The sequence below is a fragment of the Piliocolobus tephrosceles genome, chromosome 1 (assembly GCF_002776525.5).
Source record: "Piliocolobus tephrosceles isolate RC106 chromosome 1, ASM277652v3, whole genome shotgun sequence".
Classification (NCBI taxonomy): Eukaryota; Metazoa; Chordata; class Mammalia; order Primates; family Cercopithecidae; genus Piliocolobus; species Piliocolobus tephrosceles.
Window position 1 is genome coordinate 176,537,935 of NC_045434.1, and position 5,307 is coordinate 176,543,241.

A 5,307-nucleotide genomic window follows, 5' to 3' on the forward strand; every position below is an offset into this window, starting at 1 on the left:
TTCACTGCAACCTCTGCCTCCCAGGTCCAAGCAATTCTCCTGCCTTAGCCTCCAGAGTAGCTGGGATCACAGGCATGCACCACCATGCCCAGCTAATTTTTTTTTTTGTACTTTTAGTAGAGCTGGGGTTTCACCATGTTGGCCAGGCTGGTCACCAACTCCTGACCTCAGGTGATCCACCTGCTTCAGCCTCCCAAAATACTGAGATCACAGCTGTGAGCCACTGTGCCTGGCCATCAGCCTATAAACATCTTTTTACTGCCCAAGCTCGTTAATAATCAGGGAATATAAATTAAAATAAAAGTGAGATAACATTTTATACCCACCAGGTTATACAAAATCAAAACATCTGATGGTATTAAGTGTTGGCAAGGATGCAGAGCAAGAGAATTCTCATTCACTGCTGGTGGAAATGTAGGTTGGAACAGTTTGGATAAGAGTTAAGCAAAGTACTTTCTAATGAAATTGGTGATGAACATACCCTACGTTCCAGCAATTCTGCTCCTAGGTATATATGCTAAAGTATATAAAATAAAAATGTAGAGACTAGGCCAAGGCGCTGTGGCTCATGCCTGTAATCCCAGCACTTTGGGAGGCCAAGGCAGGAGATCACGAGGTCAGGAGATCGAGACCATCCTGGCTAACACGGTGAAACCCCGTCTCTACTAAAAATACAAAAAATTAGCTGGGCGTGGTGGTGGGCGCCTATGGTCTCAGCTGCTTGGGAGGCTGAGGCAGGAGAGTGGCGTGAACCCAGGAGGCGGAGGTTGCAGTGAGCCGAGATCGCACCATTGCACTCCAGCCTGGTGACAGAGCGAGACTCCATCTCAAAAAAAAAAAACAAACAAACAAAAAAAAAAAAAATATACAGACTAATCTCTAAATGTAACATTTTATTTGGGAGGCAAGAATTACAATTCAAAGCATATGCAGACTGGGTGTTCTTTGGTTCACTGTTTGAGGTTTTACAAAAAGGAGAAAAGTTACATATGACTTTGAAAGAAAGTTCATTGGCACTAGGAAAGTTTTAGGTTGCTGGCAAGCTCTGATTGGTGAGTGACTGCGGTGGGTAAAACTAGTCCTTTGAGGCTGGGCTCAGTGGCTCAAGCCTGTAATCCCAGGACTTTAGGAGATTTAGGTGAGTGGATCACTTAAGGCTGGGAGTTTAAGGCCAGCCTGGCAACATGATGAAACCCTGCCTCTACAAAAAAGACAAAAATTAGCTGAGCTTGCTGGTATGCACCTGTAGTTCCAACTATTTGGGAAGCTGAAGTGAGAGGATTGATTGAGTCCAGGAGGTCCAGGCTGCAGTGAGCCCCGCCCCAATCACACCACTGCACTCCAGCCTGGGTGACAGGGAGAGACCCTGTCAAAAAACAAAACAAAACAACAAACAATAACAACAACAAACCACCAAAAAACCAAACTAGTCTTAGAGTCATGGCAGTTTGTTTCAATAGCTATTTGGTAAAACTGGTGTCAGGTTACAACAGGCAGTTTCAGCAGCCAGGGTTGCAGAGAATTACATTCTTTGAGCAATGTAATGTGCCCTCAGTGCTTCCCCTCCCACTGTTTTCATTGGGTATGACAAGAATGACCCCATTTGTATGCTCAACTTTCACAGGTGTAATCCAGTAGTAAATCATGAAATTGATTTTAGTAGTGCTGAGGTATAATTTTCTGAAAAGTAAAATCATGACTCTCTTATAAATATAAAATAAATATGTATCAAATATTTTATTCATCTTATTAACTTATAAGGGAGCCAGTACCGTGTTTAGGAATGTAGCATGAATTTGCTAAGAATCAGGAATGTTTAAATGAATTTGCTAAGAAGGCTAAAAATGGTTTAATATGCTACAGGTCAATAAAGCAATGTTTTGGTGTATCTTTTCTACCAATGGGCAGAATTATTTTGAGTACTATCAGTTTTCTGGTAAAATAGCTTAGTCAATAGAAAGAGCTCCCTACGGATGCAAATCCTTCCAGCCTTACACTGAAAGGGCACCCAGAATTCTCTTTTCCTCATTTCTAAATCTTTGACAATGCTGACAATAGGTCCCTGTTAGCAGTTTTTGGTAATGAAAGAGAAAAGAAGAAATAGAAATTTAGTGCACTGCGGGTCATAAGTGTAAACGTAGTTTTGCGAAGATTTTGTTTCAGGCCAGGCAAGGTGGCTCATGCCTCCCAACACTTTTGGGGGCTGAGGCTGGCGGATCACTTGAGCCCAGGAGTTGGAGGCCAGCCTGGTCAACATGGTGAAATCTTGTCTCTACTAAAAATACAAAAAATTAGCCTGGGGGTGGTGGCACAGGCCTGTAGTCCCAGCTACTCAGGAGGCTGAGGTGGGAGGATTGCCAGAGCCCAGGAAGTGGAGGCTAGAGTGAGCCGAGATGGCACTACTGCACTCCACCCTCAGCGACAGAGCCAGGCCCTGTCTCATAAAAAGAGAAAGAAATACACGTTGGGAGGCCAAGGCGGGCGGATCACCTGAGGTCAGGAGTTTGAGACCAGCTTTACCAACATGGAGAAACCCTGTTTCTACTAAAAATACAAAATTAGCCAGGCACAGTGGCGCATGCCTGCAATCCCAGCTACTTGGGAGGCTGAGGCAGGACAATCGTTTGAACCCAGGAGACAGAGGTTGCGGTTAGCCGAGATGGGGCCATTGCATTCATTCCAGCCTGGGCAACAAGAGCGAAAACTCCCTCTCGAAAAACAAAAATTAAAAAAAAAAAATCAAATTTTGTGTTAGATATATACTTCTATATACATAATCACAAGTATATATTGGGTTTGATGTAAAATATTTTTGTTCACCGTAGGCTGGGATCAAAACAGTTCGAAAGCCACTAATGTGACACGAGGGTCAACAGTGAAAAAAACTGGACTTTGAGTTCTTCCTTCCCCAAAATAAGCATCCCTTCAGTGCCAGGCTCAGTCATGCAGACTCAGAAAACGATTCGAGAGAACAGTAGAGAAGCACCGTGCCAGCTGTTCGGCGCGTCTCTCCTTAACACTGAGATCCGCGGCCTTCCCGGGACACCACAAGAATCAAGAGTGCAAGCGGAATGGAAAGGACGAGCCAGCTGGCCCCAGCAGGCAGGAGCAGAGGCTTGCAGCCAGGCCGTCGGTCCTCGGGGAAGCAAGCGCAAGCCCTGGGCCCCAGCAGTGGGCACCGAGAGGCCCCAGCTGCACCGCCACCGGCTAGCGGAAGAACCTCGCGCACGCGCAGTGAAAACCCAGGGGCCGCAAAGCGTCATAAGTCCCTCCACCCGGCCCGGCTTCCCGTCGTGGGGGCACTGCACGGCCCTCCTCCCGTCGTGGGGGCACTGCACGGCCCACTCACTCCCGCCTCGTCACCCCCGCCAGGTTTCCCCCGCCCTTTCCGGCCGGGGCTGGTCGCGATTGCGCGCGCAGGGCCTGAGCGGGCGTCGGAGGGAAGGGGAAGCGGCGGGTAAGGAGATCCTGCGTCCGGGCGCGTCCCTGACGGGGTTGGGAACTTCCTGTTATACTCTCTCCGGCTTTCCGGACCCAGAGGAGTAGAGAGAGAAACCTCTAGAAATGTGTATTTCCTTGCCTTTCCTCTGGCCGCCGCAGGCCTTCCTCCGACAGTCTAAGTGTCGCCCTCCCCAGACCTTCATGTCCGGACCGGTACTGCCTCCCCCGCCCCAACTGGGGAATCCTGAGGCTGTGTCCCCAGTCCCTCTGTTGTCGCTTCGTTTGTCTGAGATCCCTTCCCTGACCTTTAGGTAGCGCAGGAACGATTATTAGCTTTTAGTGTAGCAGCAGTTTAGGACTAGCTCTCTAGGTTGGGCCCCCAACTCAAGCACAAAGAACCACGGGTGTTTTGACGCTTGTTCCGGGGGTTCTTTCTGACACCCCTTTGTTGAAGTAGTTTCCTCATGTTCTCAGCAGTGAATTAAAAGCTAGCAAACATAGGTCCCGCTTTAGTTCCTCTGGGCAATTCTACCGTTTCCTAGTATTTTTGAGACAGTCTCGCCCGGTCGCCTAGGCTGGAGTGCAGTGGTGAGATCACAACTCACTGAAGCCTCGAATTCTCAGGTTCTAGCGATCCTCTAACCTCAGCCTCCTGAGTAGCCGGAAGTACAGGCGTGCCCCATCACACACAGCTAATGTTTAAAAACTTTTTTGGGGGGCCTCACCATGTTCCCCAGGCTGGTCTTGAACTCCAGGACTCAAGCGATCCTCCCGCCAGGGCATCCGAAAGTGCTGGGATTACAGGTATGTGCCACCTTGCCCGCCAATAATCTGCTTTTCAGATTTGGGGCACATCAGGCATGTCCCTTATATCCGTATGCAATGTCACAGAATTGCGCTCTTTTCCTTTGGAAATATGGTCACTCCACATGCCACCTTTTGGGATGACGTTCCTACTCCACTGACAGTGGGATAGTATCAGCAGTTACTGAGAAGCATGGTAACAGACTAGTATTTCTATTGTTTGCCACCCGAATGGATATTCAGTCAACTCTTTCTTGTAGTAGGAGGCAGCATTTTAGCTCAGTGGCTGTGCTTGATGCCTTGAAGGGACAGAGGAAGTACCTTGTATTTAAACCACTAGGGGTTCAAAATGTGCTGACAGAGAGAAATGTAAAACAGAAAAGGCCTGACAGTCATGTCATGTTGATAATATTTCCAGGTCACATTTCTGTGTAGGGCCAAATACATGCTTTCTCCTCCCCACCCCCCCTCCCTTTTTTTTTGTTTTTGAGACAGAGCCTCTCTGTTGCCCAGGCTAGAGTGTAATGGCTGGATCTCTATTCACTACAACATCTGCCTCCCAGGTTCAAGCTATTCTCCTGCCTAAGCCTCCCGAGTCACTGGGATTACAGGCGCCCGCCACCATGCCTGAATAATTTTTTGCATTTTTTAGTAGAGATGGGGTCCCCGTGTTGGCCAGGCTGGTCCTGAGTGCCTGACCTCTGGTGATCCATCCACCTCAGCCTTCCAAAGTTCTGGGATTAAAGGCATGAGCCACCGCTTTTTTTTTTTTTTTTTTTTTTGAGACAGGGTCTTGCTTGGCTGCCATCTCAGCTCACTGCAGCCTCAACTTCCCTGGCTCAGGTGGTCCTCCCACCTCAGCCTCCCCCTAAGTAGCTGGGACTACAGGCCTGTTGCTATCATGCCTGGCTAATTTTTTTTTGTATTTTTAGTAGAGACAGGGTTTAGCCATGTTGCCCGGGCTGGTCTCAAACTCCTGGACTGAAGCGATATGCCTGCCTCAGCCTCCTAAAGATCTGGGCTTACAGGTATGAGCCACTGTGCCCAGCCCCTTCCCCCCCC

General features: G+C 48.4%; 1 protein-coding gene across 2 annotated transcripts in view; it reads left to right on the forward strand.

The window, feature by feature from the left end:
- Window positions 1-3,215: 3,215 nt before the first annotated feature.
- IPP (intracisternal A particle-promoted polypeptide) overlaps window positions 3,216-5,307 on the forward strand; it is a 41,010-nt gene continuing 38,918 nt past the window's right edge. Inside the window, exons 1-2 of one of the 2 annotated variants that reach the window (XM_023221477.2) lie at window positions 3,253-3,457; window positions 4,066-4,245. The gene's annotated coding sequence lies outside the window, so the exon portion shown is untranslated. Of the gene's footprint in view, window positions 3,458-4,065; window positions 4,246-5,307 lie in introns of both variants that reach the window. The other variant, XM_023221475.1, reaches the window with a different exon arrangement.